Below are 27,460 nucleotides of genomic sequence, written 5' to 3'. Positions count from 1 at the left end.
GAAGGGAGAGCCAGGTCAGGAGGGGAGGCTGCCACAGCCAGCTGGCAGCCAGGAACCAGGGCTGCCCCCAGGGAGCAGTGCTGGGCCCCAGCCTGAGCAATATCTTCATTGATGATCTGCAGGAGGGGATGGAGTCCAGCAGCAGTGAATGTGCAGAGGACACCAAGCTGGGGGCAGGAGTTGAGCTGTCAGAGGGCAGCAGAGCTCTGCAGAGGGACCTTGCCAGGCTGCACAGCTGGGCAGAGGCCAACAGGATGGCATTGAACAAGTCCCAGTGCCAGGGGCTGCACTTTGGCCACAGCAACCCCAGGCAGTGCTGCAGGCTGGGGGCAGAGTGGCTGAGAGCAGCCAGGCAGAGAGGGACCTGGGGGGAGTGGTGGAGAGCAGCTGAACAGGAGGCAGCAGTGTGCCCAGGGGGCCAAGAAGGCCAAGGGCATCCTGGCCTGCATCAGGCAGAGTGTGGCCAGCAGGAGCAGGGAAGTCCTTGTGCCCTGTGCTCAGCACTGCTGAGGCCACCCCTGGAGTCCTGTGTCCAGCTCTGGGCTCCTCAGCTCAGGAAGGACATTGAGAGACTTGAAGGTGTCCAGAGAAGGGCAAGGAGGCTGGGGAGGGGTCTGGGGCACAGCCCTGGGAGGAGAGGCTGAGGGAGCTGGGGTTGCTTAGCCTGCAGAAGAGGAGGCTCAGGGGAGACCTTCTTGCTCTCTGCAACTGCCTGAAGGGAGGTTGGAGCCAGGTGGGGGTTGGGCTCTTCTCCCAGTCAGCCAGCCCCAGAACAAGAGGACACAGTCTCAAGCTGTGCCAGGGAAGTTTAGGCTCAAGGTGAGGAGAAAGTTCTTCCCAGAGAGAGTTGTTAGCCCTTGGGATGTGCTGCCCAGGGAGGTGGTGGAGTCCCTGTGCCTGGAGGTGTTCAGGAGGGGATTGGATGTGGTGCTTGGTGCCATGGTTTAGTTGTCAGAAGGTGCTGGGGATTAGGTCCTAGGTTGGACTTGATGAGCTCTGAGGTCTTTTCCAACCTCATTGATTCTGTGGTTCTATGACCTCTGGAGATCTTCCAGTCCCAGCCACAGAGTCCAGCACAGGTCACACAGAACACATCCAGGCAGGGCTGGGAAGGCTCCAGGGAAGGAGACTCCACAACCTCTCTGGGCAGCCTGCTGCAAGGCTCTGGGAGCCTCACACCAAACCATTCAGAGGTGGAATCCCCTGGGTTCCAGCTTATATCCATTGTTCCTTGTCCTATTACCAGGTGTCACCAAACAGAGCCTGGCCCCCTCCCCTTGCCCCCTCCCCTTGCCCCCAGCCCTCAGCTCTTGATAGACATTGATCAGACCCCTCTCAGCCTTCTCCTCTCCACACCAAACAGCCCCAGGGCTCTCAGTCTCTCTCCACAGGGGAGATGCCCAAGTCCCCTGAGCATCCTCCTGGCTCTCCCTTGGACTCTCTCCAGCAGGTCTCTGTTTCTCTTGAGCTGGGGAGCCCAGCACTGGGCACAGGATTGCAGCTGTGGTCTCAGCTGGATAGAAGGCAAGAAGAACCTCCCCAGCCCTGCTGGCCACACTTTTCACAGCCACAGAGTGTTAAGGGCTGGAAGGGACCTCCAGAGCTCATCCAGGCCAACCCCCTGCCAGGGCAGGAGCACCCAGAGCAGCTCACACAGGAACTCATCCAGGCAGGGTTTGAACATCTCCACAGAAGGAGACTCCACAGCCCCCCTGGGCAGCCTGCTCCAGGGCTCTGTCACCCTCACAGGGAGAAAATTCCTCCTCCTGTGTCCATGGCACTTCCTCTGCCTCAGCTTCCACCACTGCCCCTTGTGCTGGCATTGGGCATCCCCCAGCAGAGCCTGGCTCCAGCCTCTGGGCATCACCCTGCACATCTTGATGCCCAGCAGTGAGGCCACCCTCAGGCTCCTGCTCTCCAAGCTGCAGAGCCCTCAGCTCCCTCAGGCTCTCCTGGTGAGGAAGATCTTCCACTGCCTGCAGCAGTTCCCTGAGGTCCTTCTGGAGCCGAGCAGCCCAGAGCTGGCCACAAGATTCCAGCTGTGGCCTCAGCAGGGCAGAGGGAGATGGGGAGGAGAACTTTTCCTGATGCCCCCCCAGGCCACCACTGGCCTCCTTGGCCCCCCTGCCCTGTGCTGCTGTGCCCCTGGCTGCCCCCAGGAAGGCTGATCAAGGTTTAACAGCCTGATGATAGCTGCTTAATAAATTTCCCCCCTCATGCTAATTGGGAGCGCATTAAAGAGCCCTCAAGTCTCTCATCCTTGCTGGGGCACTGACTGCTCTGCCTTTGCTTACTCACATTGAGTTCATGATGTGACAGCCAGCTCCTGGCTTGCCTGGGTGGTGGTTTTTTTACCCCTCCCCCCCCTCCCCCCATCCATATTAAATATCAATTAGCTGCTTTCCACTATTGATCTGTGCTTCATTAGCTAGGCTGTTGCACACCAATTAAGCTCTTAGGAGAGGAGCAGAGGCAGCTGGGCTCTTAAATGGGAGTTTGATAACTCTGGATGAGCAGCAGGCTCATGTTGCCATCCTCCCCCCTTCTCCTGCTGGAGTTTCCTACCTGGAAATATTGACCCCCAACCCCCCCCCCAGGCTGCTGCTCTGTGCCTGAGCTTCACTCCAAGCATTCTCCCTTTCCAGGATGAGGAAGGAGCAAGCCCCATGCCAGGGGTCCTGGTGTCAGTGGCACCCAAAGGAGGTGGCTGGGGAGGCTGGAAAGGCCTCATCCTACCTGGAGGGCTCAGGAGGGAAGGCTTTGGGTGGGGGCTGTTGAAAGAGCAGGAAAGCCTCCAGGGAGAGAAGCTCAGCAGCTTCTCCAAGAGAAGCTTGAGGGAAAAGAGGCTCAGGCCCTTCACTGCCTCTGAAGTCTCTAAGCAAAGAAGCTCAACACCTTTTGCTTTGTCTCCAAAAGGTATCCAAGGGAAAGAAAATCAACTCCTTCTGCTCTGCCTCCAAGGAGCAGCCAAGGGAAGATCAACTCTCTCTGCTTTGCCTCCAAGAGAATCATGAGGGAAAGAGGCTCAAGACCTTCACTGTCTCCAAGAAAGTCTCCAAGGAAAGAGACTCAAAACTTTGACTTTGCCCCCAAGAAGCTCAGCTCCCTTTGCTTTGCCCCCAAGCAGCTCAGCCAGTTCCAACCCCCTGCCATGGGCAGGGACACCTCCCACCAGCCCACCACCTCAGGGCCTCATCCAGCCTGGCCCTGAGCACCTCCAGGCAGGGCACAGCCACAGCCTCCCTGGGCAGCCTGTGCCAGAGTCTCCCCAGCCTCTCTCTCAACAATTCCTTCCTCCTCTCCAGTCTCAATCTCCTCTCTCCAGCTCAAAGCCATTGTTCCTCCTCCTGGCACTCCCAGCCCTTGGCCAGAGTCCCTCCCCAGCTCTCCTGGAGCCCTTCAGCTACTGGGAGGCTGCTCTGAGGTCTCCCTGCAACCTTCTCTTCTCTGGGCTGCACAGCCCCAGCTCTCCCAGCCTGGCCCCACAGGGGAGGTTCTGCAGCCTCTGATCATCTTCATGGCCTCCTCTGGAGCCTCTCCAGCAGCTCCAGGTCCTTCCTGTGCTGGGGGCCCCAGAGCTGGAGGCAGTGCTGCAGGTGGGGGCTGAGCAGAGCAGAGCAGAGGGGCAGAATCCCCTCCCTGTGCTGCTGCTCTCCCTGCTCTGGCTGAAGCTCAGCACAAAGGAAACCCACAGCTGAAGTCATTCCCTTTGGAACTCTGTTTCTCAGTCTTGATCTCTTCCTCATCTCCAGTCTCCCTCTCTCTCTCAACAAGCCCTTGTTCCTCATCCTGGCACTCCCAGCCCTGGCCCAAAGTCCCTCCCTAGTTCCAAGCCATCCAAACCCCCTGCTGCATTTGGGCATGGAGCAAGAGGATCCCCCAGGAACAAGGGGACCCTGCAGGAGCAAGGGGACCCTGCAGGAGGAAGGGGACCCTGCAGGAGGAAGGGGACCCTGCAGGAGGAAGGGGACCCTGCAGGAGGAAGGGGATGCTGCAGGAGGAAGGGGACCCTGCAGGAGGAAGGGGATGCTGCAGGAGCAAGGGGACCCTGCAGGAGGAAGGGGATGCTGCAGGAGCAAGGGGACCCTGCAGGAGCAAGGGGATGCTGCAGGAGGAAGGGGATCCTGCAGGAGCAAGGGGATGCTGCAGGAGCAAGGGGATGCTGCAGGAGGAAGGGGATCCTGCAGGAGCAAGGGGATGCTGCAGGAGCAAGGGGACCCTGCAGGAGCAAGGGGATGCTGCAGGAGCAAGGGGATGCTGCAGGAGCAAGGGGATCCTGCAGGAGCAAGGGGATGCTGCAGGAGCAAGGGGATGCTGCAGGAGCAAGGGGATGCTGCAGGAGCAAGAGGATGCTGCAGGAGGAAGGGGATCCTGCAGGAGCAAGGGGATCCTGCAGGAGCAAGGGGACGCTGCAGGAGCAAGGGGATGCTGCAGGAGCAAGGGGACCCTGCAGGAGCAAGGGGATGCTGCAGGAGCAAGGGGACCCCGCAGGAGCAAGGGGATCCTGCAGGAGCAAGGGAATGCTGCAGGAGCAAGAGGATGCTGCAGGAGCAAGAGGATGCTGCAGGAGGAAGGGGACCCCGCAGGAGCAAGGGGACCCCGCAGGAGCAAGGGGACCCCGCAGGAGCTGTAACTCTCCTCCAGCACTGAGCCTGCAGAGCAATCCAAGCTCCTCAGAGAGGGGAAAGCAGCCAACCCCCCCCCCCCAGAAGCTCTACCGAGTGCAAGGTTGTTACTGAATCTGGGCCTGGGTCGTTTGTCAAAGCACAGTGAAAAGGAAGGGAAGGGAAAGCTGAGAGGCTTCCAGCCCAGCACAGGGGCACAGAGCTGCCTCAAGCACCGAGGCTCCCAGCTCCCTGCCGCCTGCCTCAGCCAGGCTGCGCTGGGCTCCGCAGGGCTGCCGGGGAAGGAGCTGCGTTTGTAAAGCCATTGCCTGCGTTGTGGACTCACAGAGCACCTTGTCAGGTGCTTATTGCCCTGCTAAAGACCCTAAAAGCAGAGGATTAGCTGAGTGTGTCCCGCTGGGAGCACAGCCCCGGCGCCACAGAGCCCATCCGCGGCAGGCAGGCAGATGGAGCAGCGGCGCCCGGGGGGCAGGCGCCGAGGCAGCTGCGCAGCAGGGCTGCTCTCCAGCGCTCCTCAAGCCTGGGAGCTCTGCATGGATCCAGGAGGGAAGGCAGAGATGCCAGGGATGAGTTCTGCTGGGGGACTTCACCCACAAGCACAGAACCACCCAATCAGCCAGGCTGGAAGAGACCTCAGAGCTCATCGAGTCCAATCAATCAGCCAACCCTAACCAATCAACCAGAGCATGGCACCATGGGATCATGGAATCAATATGGTTGGAAAAGACCTCAGAGCTCAGCAAGGCCAAGCTGGTTGAGTTGATCAGATGGTGCTGGGTGAATGGGATGGGATGGGATGGGATGGAAGAGAAGGAGAAGAGGAGGAGAAGGAGAAGAGGAGGAGAAGGAGAAGAGGAGGAGAAGGAGAAGAGGAGGAGAAGGAGGAGAGGAGGAGAAGGAGGAGAGGAGGAGAAGGAGGAGAGGAGAAGGAGGAGAGGAGAAGGAGGAGAGGAGAAGGAGGAGAGGAGAAGGAGGAGAGGAGAAGGAGGAGAGGAGAAGGAGGAGAGGAGGAGAAGAGAATTAACCAGGCTGGAAAATACCTCAGAGCTCATCCAGTCCAACCTCTCACCCAGCACCATCTGAGCAACTCAACCATGGCTCCAAGGGCCTCATCCAGGCTCTTCCTAAACACCTCCAGGCACAGGGACTCCACCACCTCCCTGGGCAGCACATCCCAAGGGCCAATTCCTCTTGCTGGGAAGAACTTTCTCCTCACCTCCAGCCTAAACCTCCCCTGGCACAGCTTGAGACTGTGTCCTCTTGTTCTGCTGCTGGGTGCCTGGCAGAAGAGCCCAACCCCCAGCTGGCTCCAACCTCCCTTCAGGGAGTTGCAGAGAGCAAGAAGGTCTCCCCTGAGCCTCCTCTTCTGCAGGCTAAGCAACCCCAGCTCCCTCAGCCTCTCCTCCCAGGGCTGTGCTCCAGACCCCTCCCCAGCCTCCTTGCCCTTCTCTGGACCTGCTCCAGACCCTCAGTGTCCTTCTTGGAGCGAGGTCCCCAAGGCTGAACCCAGGGTTTGAGCTGTGGCCTCCCCAGTGCCCAGCCCAGGACACACATTTCCAAACACCTCTCTCCCAGTCTCTGTGTGGCTCAGGCCCCAGGGCTTGGTTCTGGGACTACTTCTCAAACAGAGGGAAGTTCAGCCAGCAAAGCAGAGGAGGTGACAACCTTGGCCCAAGGCTGCAAAACTTCTCCTCACAGAGCATCCTGCCTCACCCAGGCTGCTGAGGAGAAGCAGAGCTTGCCTTAAGTCAGTGCAAGTGTCCAGCAGCCCTGGCAGTGCTGATGGCCTCACAGCTTCAGCTGCCTGCCTCATGGAACCACAGAGCTGCCAGGGCTGGAAGGGAGCTCAAGGCTCAGCCAGCCCCAGCCCCCTGCCATGGGCAGGGACACCTCACACCACAGCAGGTTGCTCACAGCCACCTCCAGCCTGGCTGCAAACACCTCCAGGCAGGAGGCTTCCACCACCTCCCTGGGCAGCCTGTGCCAGGCTCTCACCACCCTCCTGGGCAACAACTTCTTCTTCACAGCCAATCTCAAGCTCCCCACTTCTACTTCTGCTCCATCCCCCCCAGTCCTATCCCTCCCTGACCCCCTCCAAAGTCCCTCCCCAGCTTGCTTGCAGCCCCCTGCAGCTCCTGGAAGGCCACCAGAAGGTCTCCTGGGAGCCTTCTCCTCTGCAGCCTGCACAACCCCAACTCTCTCAGGCTGTCTGCAGAGCAGAGCAGCTCCAGCCCTCTGCTCCTCCTCCTGGCCCTGCTCTGGACACCTTCCAGCCCCTCCAGAGCCTTCCTGGCACAGTTTGTATTGGAGAAGGCTTTTGGGGCTGCCCTCAAGCCCAAAGCCTTCAGCAGTATTGGCAAGGTCCCCCCCAGCAGCTCCAGGTTACCACTTGCTCCCTCCCACACTCTACTTCAGAAGGCTTCACCAGGATGAGAGATGCAGCCAGGAGTCCCCAGCCTCAGTTCAGAGCCCAACAGCCATGAAGCTTCCCTAAATCAGAGCCCAACACCCATGAAGCTTCTTCAATCCATGCCCCCAAAGCCATGAAGCTCCCCCAGGTCACCTCCTGAAAGCCCTGGCCCAGAGCCACCCACATCATCTCAGCAGCACACAACATCCCTGGGCTCTGAGGAGCCAGCAGAGCAGGCAGGGCCATGGGGACACAGCCAGGACTGGGGCACAGCTGCCCTGCTCACACCTGCCCTGCTCACACTCCAGTGGCTGTGTCCCAGGAGCCAGCACAGGCTAAATGTGCTCCATGCAGCTTTCTCCTGCCCACCAAGGTGTGAAGAGGGAGAGCAGGAGAGGCTGAGAGGCAGCTTGAGCCTCGTCCCTCTCCCTGCCTGCCCCTTCTGCCTCCCTCCTGGAGCAAGCTGAGGGCTCAGCTGGCCCTGGGCTCTCTGTCACCCCACGCTCTGCTTGGCAGCTCAGACCCAAATCTGCAGGCACTGGGGGAGCTGCCAGGCAAGGTCTGCACTGGCACCAACCTGGCATTGCTTCAGCCTCCCTCTCCTGCCACCTCCAGAGCTCCATGGAGCAGAGAAGCAGCACTGTCCCACCAAGAGCTAAGGGTGGAGGGCAGGGAGGCAGCCCAGCACGACTTGCTCCTCCCTTGTCTGCATGAAACAAGCTCTCCGGGGGCTCAGGATGGCTTTGTGAGCACATTCCCCACGGACTAGAAGAGCTCCAGGCACAGCATCACACAGGCTTGCTGTGAAACAGATCAGGATGTGATCCTACCCAGCAGGAAGGCTTTCAGAGGAGGACTGAAAGTCCCTTAGGGGCTCTAAAACCTGACTGGAAAGGGATCAGAACAAAACTGACAGGGGGAAAGATCCAAGATCCATGGATTTTGATGCCTAAGGAGCACAGGGATTGCTCCAAAGAGCTGACTGCAGCCCCAAACACTCTGGTGTCTCATTTCACAGAGCTCCAGCATGGAATGGGTGGGAAGGGACCCCTGGAGATCTTCCAGGCCAAGCCCTGCTCCAGCAGGGCACCCCCAGCAGCCTGCCCAGGGGCACAGTGCCCAGGGGGGTTGGAAGCTCTCCACACCAGGACACTCCACAACCTCTCTGGGCAGCCTGCTCCAGGCCTCCAGCACCCTCCCAACAAACAACTTTCTCCTCCTCTTCCCCTCCAACCTCCACTCTCTGCCCACTGCCCCTTGGCCTGGCCCTGGGCACCACTCAACAGAGGCTGGCCCCAGCCTCTTGCCCCCCAGGGGCCCTTCAGCTCTTGCTGAGCATTGCTGAGCATTGCTCTGGGGCTGCTCTGCTGCAGGCTCTCAGCCCCAGGGCTCTCAGCCTTGGCTCCTGCCAGAGCTGCTCCAGGCCCCTCAGCAGCTTCCCAGCCTCCCCTGCCCTCTCTCCAGCACTTCTCTGGCCCTCTGCCCCTGGGCAGCACACAACTGCCCCCAGGGCTCCAGAGGTGGCCTCAGCAGGGCAGGGCAGAGGGGCAGCACAACCTCCCTTGCCCTGCTGCTGCCCACACTCTTCTCCATGCCCCCAGCACAGCCTTGGCCTTCTTGGCCCCCAGGCCACCTTGCTGCTGCTGGCCAACTCCTTGGCCCCCAGCACTGCCAGCTGCTTCTGCTTGCAGCTGCTTGCCAGCAGCTTCCCCCTGCCCTGTGCTGCTGCAGGAGGTTGTTCCTGCCCAGGGCCAGGACCCTGCCCTTGCCCTGCTGCCCCTTCAGGAGGTTGCTCTCCCCCAGCTGCTTCCCTGAGAGGAGACTGAAAGGGAACCAAGACCCAGGTCCCTGCTCCTGCCCTGTGCTGCTGCAGGAGGTTGGCCAAGTTGCTGCCCATCAGGACACCTTCTGCCCCTTCCCTGCTACCCCTCCTGCCAAACCCTACAGCTCACAGCCAGCAGCTTGGCTTCCCCTGCCCAGGAGGCCACTCTCCCACCCTTGGCCATCACCAGCGTCCTGCACACAGCTCCTCAGCTTCACCCCCCTGCCCCGGTGCCATCCCTGCTCCCCAGCCCCTGACAAGCAACGGGCTGGGATTGCTCAGCCCATTCCTTTCCACGGCTCTCTTTTCAACCTGCCAAAAGCTGCCATCAGCACCTTGAAAGAGCAAGAGGAGCAGCTCCACAAGTTCATTATCACCTCACCACCTCCAGCCTGCCGGAGCTGAGCTGCAAGCGGAGCCAGGGCTGCGCTTAGGGCTGCTAATTGCTGCAGGAGGGAGCTGAGCTCTCCTCACACCGCTGATAATGAGTTCCTCACTCAGCACTTTTTGGGCTTTTCAAAGCATGAGGTTTTGCTAAAGATCTTCGGGGGGGGGGGGGGGGGGGGGGGAAGGGAAGGAAGAAACACAGAAAAAGGCCTAAAAAAAAAAAACCTCCTGAAACCCAGCCCCAGAGAGGTGCTTGAGGAAAGATCTTCACCGTGAGGCTGGGGAGGCACTGGGACAGCTCCAACCCCCCTGCCATGGGCAGGGACACCTCACACCACAGCAGGTTGCTCACAGCCACCTCCAGCCTGGCTGCAAACACCTCCAGGCAGGAGGCTTCCACCACCTCCCTGGGCAGCCTGGGCCAGGCTCTCACCACCCTCCTGGGCAACAACTTCTTCCTCACAGCCAATCTCAAGCTCCCCACTTCTACTTCTGCTCCATCCCCTCCCAGTCCTATCCCTCCCTCACCCCCTCCAAAGTCCCTCCCCAGCTTGCTTGCAGCCCCCTGCAGCTCCTGGAAGGCCACCAGAAGGTCTCCTGGGAGCCTTCTCCTCTGCAGCCTGCACAACCCCAACTCTCTCAGGCTGTCTGCAGAGCAGAGCAGCTCCAGCCCTCTGCTCCTCCTCCTGGCCCTGCTCTGGACACCTTCCAGCCCCTCCAGAGCCTTCCTGGCACAGAGGCTCCAGAGCTGGCCCCAGAGCTGCAGCTGTGGTCTCAGCAGAGTGGAGCAGAGGGGCAGAATCCCCTCCCTGGCCCTGCTGGCCACACTTCTCTTGCTGCAGCCCAGGCTCTGCTTGGCTCTCTGGGCTGCAAGTGCTCCCTGCTGGCTCCTGCTGAGCTTCTCCTCCCCCAGCACCCCCAAGGCCTTTTCTCCAGGGGTGTAGCCAACAACCTACCCAGCACACTGCAGTGACAACAGCCAGCTGCATGCTTGGCCAAAGCAGAGGTGGGAAGCACTGAGCAGAGGTGAGCAGCACTGAGCAGAGGTGAGCTGAGTTAAATGGTTGCCAAGAAGAGAACCTTCCCCTCTGACAAACCACCTGAGGGTCACTGAGATGAGGCTTCCAGCTCTGAGCAGGACATGGACCTCTTTCTCCCCCTCAAAAGATCACAAAGCTCAGCTGCCCTCTGCCCAGCCTCTGTGCACAGCCTCTGCTTGGAAAAGGCCTTGAAGAGCACTGAGTCCAACCCTGATCTAAACCAAGGGAGGAAAAGACTAAACCAAGAGAGGAAAAGGCTAAACCAAGGGAGGAAAAGGCTAAACCAAGAGAGGAAAAGGCTAAACCAAGGGAGGAAAAGGCTAAACCAAGGGAGGAAAAGGCTAAACCAAGAGAGGAAAAGGCTGAACCAAGAGAGGAAAAGACTGAACCAAGAGAGGAAAAGGCTAAACCAAGAGAGGAAAAGACTGAACCAAGGGAGGAAAAGGCTGAACCAAGGGAGGAAAAGGCTAAACCATGAAAGGAAAAGACTGAACCAAGAGAGGAAAAGGCTAAACCATGAAAGGAAAAGACTGAACCAAGAGAGGAAAAGGCTAAACCAAGAGAGGAAAAGGCTAACCATGAAAGGAAAAGACTGAACCAAAGGAGGAAAAGGCTGAACCAAGGGAGGAAAAGACTAAACCAAGAGAGGAAAAGGCTAAACCAAGGGAAGATAAGGCTAAACCAAGGGAAGAAAAGGCTAAACCATGGGAGGAAAAGGCTAAACCAAGGGAGGAAAAGACTGAACCATTGAAGGAAAACACTGAACCATTGAAGGAAAACACTGAACCAAGAGAGGAAAAGACTGGACCAAGGGAGGAAAAGCCTAAACCAAGGGAGAAAAAGTCTAAACCAAGAGAGAAAAAGACAACCATGACAGGAAAAGCCTAAACCAAGGGAGGAAAAGACTGAGCCAAGAGAGGAAAAGACTGGACCAAGGGAGGGAAAGGCTAAACCAAGAGAGGGAAAGGCTAAACCAAGAGAGGGAAAGGCTAAACCAAGAGAGAAAAAGACAACCATGACAAGAAAAGCCTAAACCAAGGGAGGAAAAGACTGAACCAAGAGAGGAAAACACTGGACCAAGGGAGGAAAAGGCTAAACCAAGAGAGGGAAAGGCTAAACCAAGAGAGGGAAAGGCTAAAACAAGAGAGAAAAAGACCAAACCAAGACATGAAAAGACTAAAAGAAGACTAAAACAAGAAAGGAAAGGACTAAAACACAAAAGGAAGACTAAATCAAGGCCAAGGTGGAGAGATCAGAGCACAGAGATGAAACAGGAAGCAGCCCTGGGATGTTCAGAGCCACATTAAATACTGCTCACATCTCAAGCCCAAGCTGCTGCAGCCAGGAGGGAAAGGTTGGAGCGGGGGAAGGGGGAAGGGGAGGGGGGAAAGGAACTTTTCCCCTGCAAGCCAGCAGTGCATTTATGCAAAGCTCTTCCTCATTTGATCTCTGCCACAAAGAGCAGAGCAGAAGCACATCTTCCTTTGCAGCTGCAGTGGAAAAGCTGCAGAGGACTTTCATCCCCTCAAATCCATTCATCTCAGCTAATAAATTCTGCTCCTGCCTGCAGCCAGCTGGAACCTGCCAGCTTGGGAGCTTGTTTTGCTCTGGAAAAGGGGAACAGAAAAACCCCAAACCAGCCCCCCCCCAAAAAAAAACACCCCAGAAATAACCCCCCAAAACCGACCAAAGCCACCCAAAGAATGTGCTGACTCAGCACAGACTCTTGGGGTTGGGGTTCTGTTTGGGTTTTTCTGATGTCTAAACTGCAAGCTGGAACAAATCTGAGTGGCCTGAGGGTGATCATGGAGCCACAGCAGCAAGCAGGTTGGGAAAGACCTCAGAGATCATCAAGTCCAACCTAGGACCTAGCACCCAACACCTCCTGACAACTCAACCATGGCTCCAAGGGCCACATCCAAGCCCCTCTGGAACACCTCCAGGGGCAGGGACTCCACCACCTCCCTGGGCAGCACATCCCATAGCCAATTCCTCTTGCTGGGAAGAACTTTCTCCTCACCTCCAGCCTGAACCTCCCCTGGCACAGCTTGAGACTGTGTCCTCTTGTTCTGCTGCTGGCTGCCTGGCAGAAGAGCCCAACCCCCCGCTGGCTCCAACCTCCCTGCAGGGAGTTGCAGAGAGCAAGAAGGTCTCCCCTGAGCCTCCTCTTCTTCAGGCTAAGCAACCCCAGCTCCCTCAGCCTGGACCCATAGCAGAGCTGCTCCAGACCCCCTGAGCATTCTCATGGCCTCCTCTGCCCCCTCTCTCCATCAGGTCCAGGTCCTTCCTGTGTTGAGGGCTCCAGAGCTGGACACAGTGCTCCAGCTGAGGTCTCACCAGAGCAGACCAAAGTGGCAACCCCCCTGCCAGAGCAGGACCACAGAGTCCAGCACAGGTCACACAGAACACATCCAGGCAGGGCTGGGAAGGCTCCAGGGAAGGAGACTCCACAACCTCTCTGGGCAGCCTGCTCCAGGCCTCTGGGAGCCTCCCAGAGCAGAAGTTCCTCCTCCTGCTGAGCTGCAACCTCCTGGGCTGCAGTTTCCATCCCTTGCTCCTTGGCCTATGCCAGGGTGCAGCTGAGCAGAGCCTGGCCCTGTGCCCTCCCTCCTGACCCCCAGCCCTCAGCTCTTGAGAGACATTGATCAGATCCCTCTCAGCCTTCTCCTCTGCAGCCTGAGCAGCCCCAGGGCTCTCAGCCTCTCCTCCCCAGGCAGTGCTGCAGTCCCTTCAGCATCCTTGCAGCCCTCCCTTGGCCTCTCTGCAGCAGATCCCTGTCCCTCCTGAGCTGGGCAGCCCAGAGCTGGAGGCAATCTTCCAGGTGGGGCCTCCCCAGCTCTCCTGACACCTCTCAGAGCTGCTCTCCTGAAGTGCCTCAGCCTCTGGTCTCTCCATCCTCAAACACCCTGGGATGTGAGGACAGGACTCTGCTTCCAGCTGGGGCCTCCAGGCAAAACAAAGCAACCTCCAGCTCCTGATCCATGGTCTTGACCAAGAGAGCAATGCAGAAGAGCATTCAGCTCCATGCCTGCCTAAACACAAAGTTGGAGCAGTGTCCAGAGAGCCACAGAAGGGTTTGGGGTGGCAAAGCTCCCTGAGATCATCCAACCCAACCCCAACCCAACCCCACCAGGGCCACCAAACCCTGGCCCCAAGGGCCATGGCCACAGGGTTCTGGAACCCCTCCAGGCATGGGGACTCCAGCACCTCCCTGGGCAGCCTCTGCCAGTCCCTGACCACTCTGGCAGCAAACAAATTGTTCCTCAGCTCCGACCTGACCCTCCCCTGGCACAGTTTCAGGCCATTTCCTCTCCTATGACCTGAGACTGGGGAGCAGAGCCCAAGCCCCACCTGGCTCCAGCCTCCTTGCAGGGAGCTGCAGAGAGCAAGGAGGTCTCCCTCAGCCTCCTCTGCTCCAGCCTCACCACCCCCAGCTCCCTCAGCTGCTCCTCCCCAGCCCTCTTCTCCAGACCCTTCCCCAGCTTCCTTGCCCTTCCCTGGCCCTGCTGCAGCCTCTCAAGGCCCTGCTGGAAGCCAGGAGCCCAAAACTGAAGGCAGGGCTCAAGGTGCAGTGCCCAGCCCAGGGGCATCATCACTTCCCTGCTCCTGTGCCCTCTCCAGCTCAGCTCCGTGCTTCCACTTCAAGGGAAGCAAAAGCACCACCGGCCAACCTCTAGAGCAAACATCTCTCCTCCTGCCTCTGCCAAAAGCTCCTCATGCAGCCTCCTCTCTGCTATTTGCTCACAGCTTAGCTGGGAAGGAGCAGAAGCCTCCTCCTGCCTCTGAGAGGCCGCAGCCCCCCAGGGTTTTAGCATGCAGGAGGCGTTGGGAAGCAGCGGGGAGGAGCAGGAGGTTCTCCTCGCTCCCCTGAGCTCATCTGCCTCGCCAGGCTCCTCTGTGCTGCTCAACAGCTGTCAGGTTCCACCTCAGCACTTCCTGCAACTCAGCAAAAAGAGAGAAAGAGACTCAAAAAAAACCCCCTAAAACCACAGAAAAGCCCCAGCCCAGCCCAGCCCAGGAGCCACACAAACAGCTGAGTGCCCTGAAAACGCCGCAGGGAGCAGCCAGGCAGCCGGCGGCCGGCAGCTCCGGCGTGGTCCCCCGGCAGGAGGCACCGCGATGGAAGCAGCAAAGGTCATCGGCCCTGAAGTCCTTGATGGGTGCCAAGCAGCTGCCTTGCAGCGCCGGAGCTGGTGAAACAAACGAGGCACGGCACGGCACGGCAAGGCAGGGCACGGAGCCGGCACGGCACGGAGCCGGCACGGCAAGGCAGGGCACGGAGCCGGCACGGAGCCGGCACGGCACGGCACGGCAAGGCAGGGCACGGAGCCGGCACGGCACGGCACGGCAAGGCAGGGCACGGAGCCGGCACGGCACGGAGCCGGCACGGCACGGCACGGAGCCGGCACGGCACGGCACGGCAAGGCAGGGCACGGAGCCGGCAGGGCACGGAGCCGGCACGGCACGGCACGGCAAAGCAGGGCACGGAGCCGGCACGGCACGGCACGGCAAGGCAGGGCACGGAGCCGGCACGGCACGGCACGGCAGGGCACGGAGCCGGCACGGCACGGCACGGCAAGGCAGGGCACGGAGCCGGCACGGAGCCGACACGGCACGGCACGGCAAAACAGGGCACGGAGCCGGCACGGCACGGAGCCGGCACGGCACGGAGCCGGCACGGCACGGCACGGCACGGAGCCGGCACGGCACGGAGCCGGCACGGCACGGAGCCGGCACGGCACGGCACGGCAAGGCAGGGCACGGAGCCGGCACGGCACGGCACGGCAGGGCACGGAGCCGGCACGGCACGGCAAGGCAGGGCACGGAGCCGGCCCGGCCCGGCCCGGCACAGCCCGCAGCGGTTCCAGCCCCCACCCCCGAATCGCCTCCCTCCCCTCCAGCAGCTCAGGGGCTTCCCGTGGGGCACTCCTGCAGGGCACTCTTTGGCCCTGCAGATCCCCTGGCTGGGGGGTCGGAGCCCTCCTGGGGAGGGAAGAGAGACAGCGCTGGGTGTTAAGGTCTGACAAGCACAGAGAGGCTCAGGAGCACAGTGGAAACCCTGCAGCCCTGATTCCCTCAGCCCTGATGCCCTGATTCCCTCAGCCCTGCAGCCCTAATTCCCTCAGCCCCAGCTGCCTCAGCCCTGCAGCCCTGTCTCCCTCAACCCTGACTCCCTCAGCCCTGATTCCCTCAGCCCTGCAGCCCTGATTCCCTCAGCCCCAGCTGCCTCAGCCCTGCAGCCCAAATTCCCTCTGCCCTAATTCCCTCTGCCCTACAGCCCTAACTCCCTGCAGCCCTAATTCCCTCAGCCCTAATTCCCTCACCCCTGCAGCCCTGACTCCCTCAACCCTGATTCCCTCAGCCCTGCAGCCCTGACTCCCTCAACCCTGATTCCCTCAGCCCTGCAGCCCTGACTCCCTCAACCCTGATTCCCTCAGCCCTGCAGCCCTGACTCCCTCAACCCTGATTCCCTCACCCCTGCAGCCCTGATTCCCTCAGCCCTGATTCCCTCAGCCCTGCAGCCCTGACTCCCTCAACCCTGATTCCCTCAGCCCTGCAGCCCTAATTCCCTCACCCCTGCAGCCCTGACTCCCTCAACCCTGATTCCCTCAGCCCTGCAGCCCTAATTCCCTCACCCCTGCAGCCCTGACTCCCTCAACCCTGATTCCCTCAGCCCTGCAGCCCTGATTCCCTCAGCCCTGATTCCCTCAGCCCTGCAGCCCAAATTCCCTCTGCCCAAATTCCCTCTGCCCTAATTCCCTCAGCCCTACAGCCCTAACTCCCTGCAGCCCTAATTCCCTCATCCCTGCAGCCCCAATTCCCTCAGCCCTGCAGCCCCAATTCCCTCAGCCCTGCAGCCCCAATTCCCTCAGCCCTGCTGCCCCAAGTCCCTCAGCCCTGCTCTAGAGGCTGAGGCACAGATCCTGCTGGTGCTGTGCTGGGGCTCACCCACCTTGCAACCTCTCCAGATACAATGCTCTGCCCTGAGACACTCTTGCTGCTCCAGGAACTCCTCCAGACATGAGGTAACCCCCCCAGGGGACCCTGCTGCCACCCCATGCCTGCAGCAAGGCCAGGGGGCTGCCCACCTCCTCCATTTGTACCTTGAATGCTAGGTTCAGTCTGGGGCTCCTCAGTCCAAGGACCTTGAGAGGCTGCAGCAGGGCCAGAGGAGGGCAAGGAAGCTGGGGAAGGGTCTGGGGAAGAGGGCTGGGGAGGAGCAGCTGAGGGAGCTGGGGGTGGTGAGGCTGGAGCAGAGGAGGCTGAGGGAGACCTCCTTGCTCTCTGCAGCTCCCTGCAAGGAGGCTGGAGCCAGGTGGGGCTTGGGCTCTGCTCCCAGGTACCAAGGGACAGGAGAAGAGGCAATGGGCAGGAGAGGTTTAGGTTGGCCAGGAAGTGGAAATGGCCTCAGGCTGCACCAGAGGAGGTTTAGGTTGGACCTTGGAAGAAACTTCTTGACTGAAAGAGTTCTCCAAGCCTGGAGCAGGCTGCCCAGGGAGGTGGTGGAGTCCCCATGCCTGGAGGGGTTCCAGAAGCCTGTGGCCATGGCACTTTGGGAGGTGGTTCAGTGGCCATGGTGGTGCTCAGGTGAATGGTTGGACTTCAGCTCAGAGCTCTTCTCCAACCTGAGCAGCTCTGTGATTCTGTTTCCTCTCTGTACTTTGGGGAAGGGAGAGCATCCCCTGTCCTCCCCACCCAGCAACCACCTCCTGTCCTCACCACCCATCTTAGCTGCTTGCTGCCCCCCCAGCACGACCACAGCCACCCTGAGCAACCCCTCCCCCCCAACCAGAGGGGAATGAGGAGGAGCTGCTTCATTAGAGCCCTAATTAGCTGAGTGCTGCCCCTTGGGGCCCAGGTGCTCACACACCTCGGGCACCTTCCAGCCCCTCCTGCCCCTGGGGCACAGAATGAAATGCCAATGAAATGCCAGTCAAGGAACCTCCTTCCCCTGGCTGCAGGAGACCAGGGGCTGAAGGCATCTTGCCTTGAGCATCCCTCCCCCCCCCAGGCTGGAAGGGTCCCCAGGGAGGCTCTTCACAGCCCACCACCCCCAGCAGGGATGCATTGGCTTCGCTTCAGGCTCCCAGAGAGGGACAAAGAGATGGAGATTTATGGGATGGCAGCAGAGCTGAGGCTTTGTCTTCTCTTTGCATTCTTTATCTCTTCCCCCCCTCAATCCCCCCCAATCCCCCCCCCCCCTTTGAACTCATCTTTCCTTCTCACTGTGACTGTTTGAAGGCTGCAGATGGAGCACCAAGAGCAGCTGGGATCTGTTTGGAGAGAGGTGCAGCAAGAGCCAGCTGGAAGAGGCAGAGAGATCTGCACAGGCACACAGCAGCCACTGAGGGAGGGTTGCTGATTGCCCTTCTCTGAGTGTCCAGCCTGCCCACCACCTGCCCCAGGACATGGCCCTGGATGGCCTTCCTCTGACAAAATCCTGGCCCCAGCTTGGTCAGGCACATGGAGAGTGGGGCTGGGAGCAGCCTCCAGCCTCAGGCAAGGGCTGGAGAACCTCCCCTGTGGGGACAGGCTGGGAGAGCTCAGCCTGGAGAGGAGAGGGGTCCAGGGAGACCTCAGAGCAGCCTAGTTCTGCTCCATCCCCCCCGTCCTATCCCTCCCTGACCCCCTCCAAAGTCCCTCCCCAGCTTGCTTGCAGCCCCCTGCAGATCCTGGAAGGCTACCAGAAGGTCTCCTGGGAGCCTTCTCCTCTGCAGCCTGCACAACCCCAACTCTCTCAGGCTGTCTGCAGAGCAGAGCAGCTCCAGCCCTCTGCTCCTCCTCCTGGCCCTGCTCTGGACCCCTTCCAGCCCCCTCCAGAGCCTTCCTGGCACAGAGGCTGCAGAGCTGGCCCCAGAGCTGCAGCTGTGGTCTCAGCAGAGTGGAGCAGAGGGGCAGAATCCCCTCCCTGGCCCTGCTGGCCACACTTCTCTTGCTGCAGCCCAGGCTCTGCTTGGCTCTCTGGGCTGCAAGTGCTCCCTGCTGGCTCCTGCTGAGCTTCTCCTCCCCCAGCACCCCCAAGGCCTTTTCTGCAGGGCTGCTCTCCAGCCAGTCCCTGCCCAGCCTCTAGCAGTGCCTGGGATTGCCCAGAGCCAGCTGCAGGACCTTGCCCTTGGCCTTGTTGAACCTCCTGGGGGACAATGGCTTTGAGCTGGGAGAGGGCAGATGTTGGTCAGTCCCTGGCATCACAAACTCTTATGGCATTAATAAACTGTTGAGCCTGGAGCAGAGGAGGCTGAGGGAGACCTCCTTGCTCTCTGCAGCTCCCTGAAGGGAGGCTGAAGTCAGGTGGGGTTGGGCTCTTCTCTCTAAGATGGAAGGAGAGGAAATGGTCTCAGTCTGTGCCAGGGGAGGGTCAGGTCGGAGCTGAGGAACAATTTGTTTGCTGCCAGAGTGGTCAGGGACTGGCAGAGGCTGCCCAGGGAGGTGGTGGAGTCCCCATGCCTGGAGGTGTTCCAGAACCCTGTGGCCATGGCCCTTGGGGCCAGGGTTTGGTGGCCCTGGTGGGGTTGGGTTGGGGTTGGGTTGGATGATCTCAGGGAGCTTTGTGACCCCAAACCCTTCTGTGGCTCTCTGGACACTGCTCCAACTTTGTGTTTAGGCAGGCATGGAGCTGAATGCTCTTCTGCATTGCTCTCTTGGTCAAGACCATGGATCAGGAGCTGGAGGTTGCTTTGTTTTGCCTGGAGGCCCCAGCTGGAAGCAGAGTCCTGTCCTCACATCCCAGGGTGTTTGAGGATGGAGAGACCACAGGCTGAGGCACTTGAGGAGAGCAGCTCTGAGAGGTGTCAGGAGAGCTGGGGAGGCCCCACCTGGAAGATTGCCTCCAGCTCTGGGCTGCCCAGCTCAGGAGGGACAGGGAGCTGCTGCAGAGAGGCCCAGGGAGAGCTTTGCCACCCCAACCCATTCTGTGGTTCCATGGTTCATGTGTTTTCCACCCTGCTTTTCCTTACCCTCTGCCTGCCCCTTCCTCTGGCTCTCTCCCCACTACCTTCCCAACCTCCCTCTCTGCAGCTGCTCCTTTTCCTGCCACCTCCACTCTGCATCTTTCCCTCCCAAGCACACAGATACCCACAACAGAGCTGGAACCTGGAGACTTCTGACCCAAGCCTCCTGATGAGGCAATGCAGAATCCTTTCTGCTCTCCCCCCTCAAGTGCTGGTGGTTGGAGCCAGCCCTGTGTCACCTCCACATCCTGCTGCTGTCAGCCAGCTGCCTTCAGCTCCTCTCTTAATGAAGCCTCCTTGATTGATTGCTCCCTGCCCTTACAGGGCTGCTGCTGCCACCCCAACCCTCTGCTGCCAGCCTGGGGATGGTGGCAGGAGGGCTTCAGCCCCCACCAGCCAGGGGCCTGTCTCTCAGCTGGAATTTCCTGCCTGCCAGTGACAGGTTGGAGCTGCTGGCAGCAGAGGAGCCTGCCAGGCTCAGCTGAGCAACAGTGCAGGAGCTTAGCTTTTAATTAAGCCCTTGTGGCTGCCTGGAAAGGTTGGGGATGACACAGCCTCCCCTGAAGCTGGCCTAGGGAGGCAGCCAGAGCCAGCCACCAAAGCCTGCCTCCTCCTCCTCCTGCAAATGATGTGGAATTGGGACCCTGCAAACAACAAAACAGAAAGGACTGAGCTCGAGAGAGCAGCAAAAAATGGTTGGGGTTTGGTTATGAAGAGCCCAGGCCAGCTCTGGCAGGCAGGAAGGCTCCTGCCAGGCTCAGCTCCTGCCCAGGATCATCCCAGCAGCTGCAGGGAGGTGATTCTGCTGCTTTGCTCTGGTAAGACCTCCCCTTGCTGGGCTGCACCTTGTGCTGGGGTGAGATCAGGGAACCACAGAATCAGCCAGGATGGAAGAGACCTCCAAGATCACCCAGTCCAAGGTGTCCAGAGAAGGGCAAGGAGGCTGGGGAGGGGTCTGGAGCACAGCCTTGGGAGGAGAGGCTGAGGGAGCTGGGGTTGCTTAGCCTGCAGAAGAGGAGGCTCAGGGGTGATCTCATTGCCCTCTACAACTACCTGAAAGGTGGTTGTAGCCAGGTGGGGGTTGGGCTCTTCTGCCAGGCAACCAGCACTAGAACAAAAGGACACAGTCTCAAGCTGTGCCAGGGGAGGTTCAGGCTGGAGGTGAGGAGAAAGTTCTTCCCAGCAAGAGGAATTGGCCTTTGGAATGTGCTGCCCAGGGAGGTGGTGGAGTCCCTGTGCCTGGAGGTGTTTAGGAAGAGCCTGGATGAGGCCCTTGGAGCCATGGTTTAGTTGCTCAGATGGTGCTGCGTGAGAGGTTGGACTGGATGAGCTCTGAGCTCTTTCCCAACCTGGTTGATTCTATATCTATCCCCCAGCCCTATCCAATCAGCCAGACCATGGCACTGAGAGCCTCATCCAGCCTTGTCTTGAACACCTCCAGGGATGGTGACTCCACCACCTCCCTGGGCAGCACATCCCAAGGGCCAATCTCTCAGTGAAGGACTTCCTCCTAACACCCAGCCTAAACCTCCCCTGGCACCGCTTGAGACTGTGTCCTCTTGTTCTGGTGCTGGGTGCCTGGGAGAAGAGCCCAACCCCCAGCTGGCTCCAACCTCCCTTCAGGGAGTTTCCCCCCCCCAGCATTAACTTTGCCAGAGCAGCTCAGGGGGCAGCAAAGGGGAGCTGTGCTTAGAGGCAAAGCTACAACCTGCATCTTCATTGCATTCCAGAACCATCACACACCTGCCCCAGCTCAGCCCCAGGGGCCAGAGCAGGGCAAGGCTGAGGCTCCAGGCTGCCTACATCCAGAGCCTGGGTTCTGCCCTGAGGAGCACAGGGCCTTGCCCAGGAGATCTTCCTCTTCCCGTGGCAAACAGAGTGGGAAAGGATAAACTCTGTGCACCCCAAGGGCCAGAGCTCACTGCCTGGCCTCACCAAGCAGCAGGGCTGGGACCTGGAGGATGCAGCTGCAGCCAGGAGGCCAAGGGCAGCCTGGGCTGCATCCAGAGCAGTGTGGTCAGAGCTGGAGAGAGGATCCTGCCCCTCTGCTCTGCTCTGGGCAGACCTCACCTGCAGGGCTGGGGCCAGATAGAGGACCCCAACATAACAGAGACCTGGAGCTGCTGGAGAGGCTCCAGAGGAGGCCACAAAGATGATCAGAGGCTGCAGAACCTCTGCTGTGGGGCCAGGCTGAGGGAGCTGGGGCTGTGCAGCCTGGAGAGGAGAAGGCTCCAGGCAGACCTCAGAGCAACCTCCCAGTACCTGAAGGGCTACAAGGAGGCTGCAGAGGGACTGTCCCCAAAGGCCTGCAGGGACAGGAGCAGAGGCAATGGTTTGGGATGAGAGCAGAGCAGATTGGGATTGGATGTGAGGAGCAAGTTCTGCAGCAGGTGGCTGCTGGAAGGCTGCAGCAGGCTGCCCAGGGAGGTGGTTGAGGCTGCAGCACTGGAGCTCTTGCAGGTGAGGCTGGAGAGGGCTGTGGGCAGCCTGCTGCAGTGGGGATGTCCCTGCTGCCTGCAGGGCTTGGGCTGGGGGAGCCTTGGAGCTCCCTTCCAGCCCAGCCCATTCAGTGGTTCTCTGATCCTGTGGCTGTGCTGCTGAAGGCAGGGGTGAGCAGCACTCAGCCCTGCCTGCTGAGCCATCATTCTCCATCTCCAGGCCTGGCCATCCCTTCAGGGCATCCCAGTGATGAGTGCAATGTTTCATCTTGGATTTATTGCTGTGGTCTCTGCAGATGCCAGGAGGGAAATGCTCTCTCCCTTGTGTTTACCCAACTGGATGCTCAGCCATCAACCACCTGAGATTAACAACCTACAGCTCCTGTCCCTGGCAGTCCTGCAGTGGCCCTGCCCATGGGAACCCCAACCTGTGCTGTTGGCTTTCAGGCTGGATAGAAGTGCAGCTTCCCCTCCCCAACCTGGCCCCCACCACATCAGGTTGTAGTCATCCATCCAACAACATCAACACATTTGTCATAGAATCACAGAACTGTCAGGGCTGGAAGGGAGCTCAAGGCTCAGCCAGCCCCAGCCCCCTGCCATGGGCAGGGACACCTCACACCACAGCAGGTTGCTCACAGCCACCTCCAGCCTGGCTGCAAACACCTCCAGGCAGGAGGCTTCCACCACCTCCCTGGGCAACCTGTGCCAGGCTCTCACCACCCTCTTCTTCCTCACAGCCAATCTCCATCTCCCCACTTCTACTTCTGCTCCATCCCCTCCCAGGCCTATCCCTCCCTGACCCTACTTCATGGGAGAGAATTATTGTCAGCACTGTTGGCACAGCCTGGTCTTGTCCCAGGAAAAGGAGCAGGGTTTCAATTCCCAGTTCAGCAGGGTGTGGAGCTCAGGGTCATCTCAGCTTGGGTTCCTCCATGCTTCCTTCTCACTTGCTTTTCTTTCAGGTTAGAGAATCCCCCTCCAAGCTAAACCCATCTCTGCCTGGCTTGCACTGACAACCAGAATGAAACCCAACCAAGAAAACCTGGGGGTGAAAACCCAACCAACAAATCCTGGTGGTGGAAAACCCAACCAACCAAACCTGGGGGTGAAAACTCAAGCAAGAAAACCTGGTGGTGGAAACTCAACCAACAAAACCTGGGGGTGGAAACCCAACCAACAGAACCTGGGGGTGAAAACCCAACCAACAAAACCTGGTGGTGAAACCCAACCAACAGAACCTGGGGGTGGAAACCCAACCAACAGAACCTGGGGGTGAAAACCCAACCAACAAAACCTGGGGGTGGAACCCAACCAACAGAACCTGGTGGTGAAACCCAACCAACAGAACCTGGTGGTGAAACCCAACCAACAGAACCTGGGGGTGGAAAACCAACCAACAGAACCTGGTGGTGGAAACCCAACCAAGAGAACCTGGTGGTGGAAACCCAACCAACAGAACCTGGTGGTGAAACCCAACCAACAGAACCTGGGGGTGGAAACCCAACCAACAGAACCTGGGGGTGGAAACCCAACCAACAGAACCTGGGGGTGGAAACCCAACCAATAGAACCTGGGGGTGGAAACCAAACCAACAGAACCTGGTGGTGAAACCCAACCAACAGAACCTGGTGGTGGAAACCCAACCAACAGAACCTGGTGGTGAAACCCAACCAACAGAACCTGGAGGTGAAAACCCAACCAACATAACCTGGGGGTGGAAACCCAACCAACAGAACCTGGTGGTGAAACCCAACCAACAGAACCTGGGGGTGAAAACCCAACCAACAGAACCTGGGGGTAGAAACCCAACCAACAGAACCTGGTGGTGAAACCCAACCAACAGAACCTGGTGGTGGAAACCCAACCAACAGAACCTGGGGGTGGAAACCCAACCAACAAAACCTGGGGGTGGAAACCCAACCAACAGAACCTGGTGGTGGAAACCCAACCAACAAAACCTGGGGGTGGAAACCCAACCAACAAAACCTGGGGGTGGAAACCCAACCAACAGAACCTGGGGGTGGAAACCCAACCAACAGAACCTGGTGGTGGAAACCCAACCAACAAAACCTGGTGGTGGAAACCCAACCAACAAAACCTGGGGGTGGAAACTCAAGCAAGAAAACCTGGTGGTGAAACCCAACCAACAGAACCTGGGGGTGAAAACCCAACCAACAGAACCTGGGGGTGGAAACCCAACCAGCAAATCCTGCTGAGACTCTGGCACAGGTTGCCCAGGGAGGCTGTGGATGATTCCTCCCTGGAGGTGTTCAAGGCCAGGCTGGATGAGGCCCTGAGCAAGCTGTGCTGGTGGGAGGTGTCCCTGCCCATGGCAGGGGGTTGGAGCTGGATGATCTTGAAGGTCCCTCCCAACCCAACCCAACCCATTCTGTGACTCTGTGATGCTGGAGGAATTAGTGGAGGCAGAAGACTTTTCCCCTGGGTCTCACAGGGGTAAGGCTGCCCAGATCCACACAGCTCCTGTTCAGCACAGGGGTAAATATGTGGGGGGCAAAAAGGGTTTGTGGCCAGGAAAAGAAGAGCCCCATGGGAGGAGGCACCATGGGCTCAGCAAGGGGAACAGGAGGCAAGGAAAGCCTCTGATGTTGGTCATCAAAAAGCCATGGAGTCATTGAGCTGCTGAGGTTGGAAGAGAGCTTTGAGCTCATCAAGTCCAAGCACTCCCCCAGAGCTCCCAGCACCGCCTCTGCTGCTCAGCCACTGCCACTGAGCCACTTCCCTCAGCACCACATCCATCTGGCTCTGAAACCCCTCCAGGGATGGGGACTCCACCACCCCCCTGGGCAGCCTGGGCCAGGGCCTGAGAACCCAGAGCTGGAGGCAATCTTCCAGCTGGGACCTCACCAGGGCTGAGTGGAAAACAAGACTGAGAACCACAGCACCACAGAGCTGCTGTTGAGGTTGGAAGGGAGCTTTGAGCTCATCAAGTCCAACCTCACCCAGAGCTCCCAATCCCAGCACTGCTGCTGAGCCACTGCCACTGAACCACATCCCTCAGCACCACATCCATCTGGGTCTGAAACCCCTCCAGGGATGGGGACTCCACCACCCCCCTGGGCAGCCTGGGCCAGGGCCTGAGAAGCCTTGCAGGGAAGAAATTGTTCCTCATGTCCAACCTGAACCTCCCCTGGCACAGCTTGAGGCTGTTTCCTCTTATCCTGTCACTTGCTTCATGTGAGAGGAGTCCAACCCCCACCTGGCTCCAGCTTCCCCTCAGGGAGCTGTTGAATCATAGAATCAATAAGTTTGGAAGAGACCTCAGAGCTCATCCAGTCCAACCTGTCACCCAACACCTCCTGACAACTCAGCCATGGCTCCAAGTGCCACATCCAATCCCCTCTTGAACACCTCCAGGGACAGGGACTCCACCACCTCCCTGGGAGCAATGAGGTCTCCCTCAGCCTCCTCTCCTGAAGACTAAACAGCCCCAGGTCCCTCAGCTGCTCCTCACAGGGCCTGTGCTCAAGGCCCTTCCTCAGCTTGGTTGTTCTTCTGCAGCTAAGAGACTCAGCATTTCATGGTGGTAATTTGGGTGATGAGCACAGGGAGGGGAGGAAGCTTCCTCCTGGCAAAAGGCAGCTGCAGGGCTGCTGAAACGTCACACCAAGACTCGTGGCAGTGCCCTGCATCCTCCCCCTGTGGCACCCTGCCCCTCCCCCCCCCTGCTTTGATCAAGCAAAGACCTCTCTGGGTGCTGAACCTCCCACAGCAGCAGCTCTGCAGCTCCAGAGCCCTCTCCAGCCTCACCTGCAATAGCTCCAGGGCTGCAGCCTCAACCACCTCCCTGGGCAGCCTGCTGCAGCCTTCCAGCAGCCTCCTGCTGCAGAACTTGTTCCTCACCTCCAATCCCAATCTGCTCTGCTCTCATCCCAAACCATTGCCTCTGCTCCTGTCCCTGCAGGCCTTTGGGGACAGTCCCTCTGCAGCCTCCTTGTAGCCCTTCAGGTACTGGGAGGTTGTCATTAGGTGTCCCCAGAGCCTTCTCCAGGCTGCACAGCCCCAGCTCCCTCAGCCTGTCCCCATAGCAGAGCTGCTCCAACCCCCTGAGCATTCTCATGGCCCTGATCTGGACCTCTCCACCAGCTCCATGTCCCTCTTGTATTGGCTGTTCCACATCTGGCCCCAGCCCTGCAGCTGAGGTCTCCCCAGAGCAGAGCAGAGGGGCAGGATGCTCCCCCTGTGGCACCCTGCCCCTCTCCCCCCCCCTGCTTTGCCTGATCAAGCAAAGACCTCCCTGGGTGCTGAACCTCCCACAGCAGCAGCTCTGCAGCTCCTGGGCCCCTGCCTAACAAAGCCACCCTGAAGAGCCTTGAGCAATGCCCTGCAGCCAGAGCTGAGTGGGGATTGACCCTGAGTGCTGTCCCTAGAGCCACTTCTGCTGCCACAAAGCCAGGAGCACTCCTCCTGCTCTGAAGAGCTCTCTCTGTGTGATGCCAGGGCTGGGTTCAAGCATTCTCACTCCACACTGGTCCACATCTCCCTTCTGCTCCCAAAGTCCTTATCACAGAATCACAGAATCAACCAGGTTGGAAAAGACTTCAGAGCTCATCAAGTCCAAGCTGTCACCCAGCACCTCCTGACAACTCAACCATGGCTCCAAGCCACATCCAAGCCTTTATCAAACACCTTCAGGGACAGGGACTCCACCACCTCCCTGGGCAGCACATCCCAAGGGCCAATTCCTCTTGCTGGGGAGAACTTTCTCCTCACCTCCAGCCTCATCCTCCCCTGGCACAGCTTGAGACTGTGTCCTCTTGTTCTGCTGCTGGGTGCCTGGCAGAAGAGCCCAACCCCCAGCTGGCTACAGCCTCCCTTCAGAGAGTTGGAGAGAGCAATGAGGTCTCCCCTGAGCCTCCTCTTCTGCAGGCTAAGCAACCCCAGCTCCCTCAGCCTCTCCTCACAGGGTTTGTGCTCAGTCAGGCTGAGCCTGGCTTATCCTAAGACCTGTGCCAGGAAACTCTCTTGCCCTGATGAGAATTTGTCCTCCAGCTTTCTGCCAACCACCACCCCAGGGGCAGCCAGCCCCTTGGAACGTGTCTCACCCCCTGAACACCCCCCCAGCCCCACAAGCAGCAATCTGTAGACCTCAGGACAGGGTTTTTTGCCTTTTCCCCCCCCCTCTCATCCCTGCCACGGGCCAAGTGCACAGCAGAGAGTCCCCAGCCCCAGGGGCCCTGGCTCTTGAGAGCGTTCCAGCGAGCAGCAGATGGTGGCTGCCCGCTGAGCATCCCTCGGCAGCGCTGCCCTTACGGCTGGGCTCACCTTAAGCAAACAGCGAAACTCATTCGCCCTGCTACCCAACCCCCTGTCTGTGCTCTCAGCTGCCACAAAGCAGCCTCTCCCCCCTCGGCTTTGGCTTCAGGAAGGGGCCAGGTACGGCAGGAGGGACCCCGGCCGGCGCCGCGTTGCTAGGGCGACGCAGCAGCGCTGCTGCGCCCCCCGCCGCTGCCGGCAGCAGCGAGGCTGGGCCGGCCAGGCTGCCCGGCGACCCGCGGCAGCCTCCTCCTCTGCGGACTGTTCGAGACCCACAGAATCACACAGTCACCAAGTGCTAGGGGTTGGGAGGGACCTCTGGAGAGCATTGACTTACTCCTGCTCTCGGGGCAGGGTCACACAGGAGCATGTCCAGCCCCAAACAGCCTGAGCCTGGAGGTTCCCATGGGTGAGGCATGAGAGATGTCCCCCAGCAGCCAGAGTGCTGATGTCCTTAGAGAGTGGTGGGGAAGGGACCTCTGGAGGTCCTCCAGTCCAGGACAGGGGCACCCA

General features: G+C 59.5%; 1 protein-coding gene across 2 annotated transcripts in view; it reads right to left on the bottom strand.

The window, feature by feature from the left end:
* KIRREL3 (kirre like nephrin family adhesion molecule 3) overlaps nucleotides 1-27,460 on the bottom strand; it is a 474,640-nt gene that overhangs the window by 106,216 nt on the left and 340,964 nt on the right. The gene's annotated exons all lie outside the window — the stretch shown is intronic.

Source organism: Dryobates pubescens, chromosome 34 (genome assembly GCF_014839835.1).
Source record: "Dryobates pubescens isolate bDryPub1 chromosome 34, bDryPub1.pri, whole genome shotgun sequence".
Lineage (NCBI taxonomy): Eukaryota > Metazoa > Chordata > Aves > Piciformes > Picidae > Dryobates > Dryobates pubescens.
The sequence above is the reverse complement of the archived record's forward strand: the minus strand, read 5'-3'. Positions and strand labels throughout refer to the sequence as shown.